At 41.2% G+C, this 3,189-nt stretch overlaps 1 pseudogene; it reads right to left on the bottom strand.

Annotated features, from left to right (window-relative positions):
* Window positions 1-667: 667 nt before the first annotated feature.
* Window positions 668-1,764, bottom strand: LOC109562719 (myelin protein zero-like protein 3; annotated as a pseudogene).
* Window positions 1,765-3,189: the final 1,425 nt, after the last annotated feature.

The following is a 3,189-nucleotide window of genomic DNA, read 5'->3' as shown; positions in this document are numbered from 1 at the left end:
CCATGTAAATTAATATTTGAAATAATGTGGTGCAGTAGAATGGAGGAAGTTGATAGAAAGTATCAAGAGAACAGAAGAAGGAAGTATAAGTTGCGTACACCCTCACTTCCTTATCTCAAATATTATGCTAAAAAGGATTTTAAAATACCTTCTTTCACTCATATTTTCTGCATTTTAGAAGAAAATTTTTAAGAACAGCATAGGTTAAAAGATGATTTCATTGCAAATAACTGGTAAAGTTATTCTGCGTATCCCCACTAAAAACCCTATGAACAGTTTTTCTTGCCTCTGATCTGAAAGGTCAAGAAGGAAACCATAAACCGCTCAGCTGTAAGAAAGTAAAATAACAAATTGCACCTAGTGAGAAAAAGAAGGGAACCCCTTCATCTCAGCATTTCTTAATTGTAAATTGTTGACACTTTACTACTTTAGAAACTCAAATAAACCACTGACTCCCCATCCTACCATCTCTAAAAAACGGGGGTTATACACTCCAAGCTTCCCAAACACAATTGATAATGAGATAATTAAACCAATGAGTATATGCTGTAGGCTAACTCACAGCTGAAAATATTCACGGAGCAAAAAAACAAAGAATATCCCCAAAAAACATTTTGTCCAGGAGCACATCAGGAAGCTCTAAGATCCATTTCATTAAATACATACATACATATATATATATATAGGTTTCAGCAGTGTGGCCAACATCTAGGATTCTCCCTCATAAAAACTGGAAGAAAACGTGTAATACATTCAAGAGCAAAGACTAAACAAAAAGTTATCTACTTAGGAAAAGAATTCCTTCATTCAGTTAGAGTATAAGTTATTAACAAGGGTAGTTATGAGTCTCTTCTGAGAGTTTTTGAACAGTTTATAAATACAAAAAGAATATTTCTTCAATAAATAAGTCACTCCTAAAGTCTTTACTGATGACTTCCAGGATTCTCCACCATTATCGTCCAAGCCAGCTCCACTTCTCTAGGAGGCTTTAGCTGTCAGTGGAATGGAACATTTTCTGTTGTTAGGTGACTCTTCTTCTATCATGCAAACTTCCATCAATATCTCTCTTCATAGTCTGAATCCACACACTCGGCACAACGAACACAGAGCTTCGCCATGCAGTCATCCCCCTCCTGGTCAGTGTCATCTGAAACCTCAGTAGACGATTTCTTATAGCCAGACTTGCTCCTCTTCTTCAGCCCTGCAGACTTCCTTCCCATTCGCACCCGTAGCAGAATAACCACTACAGTTGAGGGAATGAAGACAGGAATGGAAAGAAGGGCCACAGAGGACAGCATCGTGCCAAAACCCCGTTCTGTGACTGTCAGCTCTGTCGCCGGAATATTATGGTGCACGTCCGGGGGGGGTGGTTTTCACAGCACAGCTGAATGTCCCATTGTCCTTCACGGTAGGATTGCTTATGCTTATGGATGCATCCCCTTTGTATACATCTCCAACCCAGGATATCCGATCCCGAAAAGTGCCCGCTGTGGTTGGGTACTGCAAAGACTTATAATGAAAAATTGATTCCATGCGACTGCTGCTTGGAGGTCGGTATGTCCAGTCTATGGTGAGTTTGTCTGCGATAGAAGAGGATGACTTGAAGGTGCATCTCAACTTGATATTTTCTCCAACATAACCCTGGATGTGGGCATCCGCTTTAATCCTGGAAGAACAAAGACACCCAGCAGTGGGCACAGAGCGCAGCCACGGCTTCCAGGAACCCCTCTCTGCTGCATCCCGACAGGTCTCCAGAAGTTTGCACCCCTTTTCTCCTTTTACCTTCAACATTTCCCAGCATCAGGGTCTTTTCCAGTGAGCTGGCTCTTCACATCGGGTGGCCAAAGTAGAGGAGCTTCAGCTTTAGCATCTGTCGTTCCAACGAATATTCGGGGTCTATTTCCTTTAAGATTAACTGCTTTGATCTTCTTGCAGTCAAAGGGACCCCCACAGTCTTCTCCAGCACCACAATTTGAAAGCATCAATTCTTTGGTGCTCAGGCTTCTTTATGGCCCAACTCTCATATCTGTATATGACTACTGGAAAGGGTGGTGAGCAGATCTCAAATGACAAACTCACCCTAACGTTCCAATTTCCCTAAGTCTTCAATTTCTTTTCTCTGTGATAAATCAGGACAGCTCTGGCATCTCAACTTTGTCTATGATGGGCCACCGCTTGGTCAATGTTTTAGCCAAGAAATAAAACAAAACTTTTAGAGCCCTTTCTGTTCCCTCAAGTTGCAACACTAAATCCAGAATCTCTGCTTAGTGCTCCCATATCAACAAACTCCTTCTGATCCAACTTTATGCTTCTTCAGCTATTAATCTCTCATTACTCTTAATATTCATCCCCACACATTCCCTAAATTTCTGTCTGTATACATTAGAATGCTCAAACTACCACACAATTGCACTCATCTCACACGCTAGTAAAGTAATTCTCAAAATTCTCCAAGCCAGGCTTAAGCAATATGTAAACCGTGAACTTCTTGATGTTCAAGCTGGTTTTAGAAAAGGCAGAGGAACCAGAGATCAAATTGCCAACATCTGCTGGATCATGGAAAAAGCAAGAGAATTCCAGAAAAGCATCTGTTTCTGCTTTATTGACTATGCCAAAGCCTTTGACTGTGTGGATCACAATAAACTGTGGAAAATTCTTCAAGAGATGGGAATACCAGACCACCTGATCTGCCTCTTGAGAAATTTGTATGCAGGTCAGGAAGCAACAGTTAGAACTGGACATGGAACAACAGACTGGTTCCAAATAGGAACAGGAGTTTGTCAAGGCCGTATATTGTCACCCTGTTTATTTAACTTCTGTGCAGAGTACATCATGAGAAACGCTGGACTGGAAGAAACACAAGCTGGAATCAAGATTGCCGGGAGAAATATCAATAACCTCAGATATGCAGATGACACCACCCTTATGGCAGAAAGTGAAGAGGAACTCAAAAGCCTCTTGATGAAAGTGAAAGAGAAGAGTGAAAAAGTTGGCTTAAAGCTCAACATTCAGAAAACGAAGATCATGGCATCCAGTCCCATCACTTCATGGGAAATAGATGGGGAAACAGTGGAAACAGTGTCAAACTTTATTTTTCTGGGCTCCAAAGTCACTACAGATGGTGACGGCAGCCGTGAAATTAAAAGATGCTTACTCCTTGGAAGGAAAGTTATGACCAACCTAGATAGC

This window comes from Bos indicus, chromosome 8, assembly GCF_029378745.1.
Source record: "Bos indicus isolate NIAB-ARS_2022 breed Sahiwal x Tharparkar chromosome 8, NIAB-ARS_B.indTharparkar_mat_pri_1.0, whole genome shotgun sequence".
In the NCBI taxonomy this organism is placed as follows: Eukaryota; Metazoa; Chordata; class Mammalia; order Artiodactyla; family Bovidae; genus Bos; species Bos indicus.
Note: the sequence above shows the minus strand (reverse complement) of the source record. Positions and strands in the feature narration are given on the sequence as shown.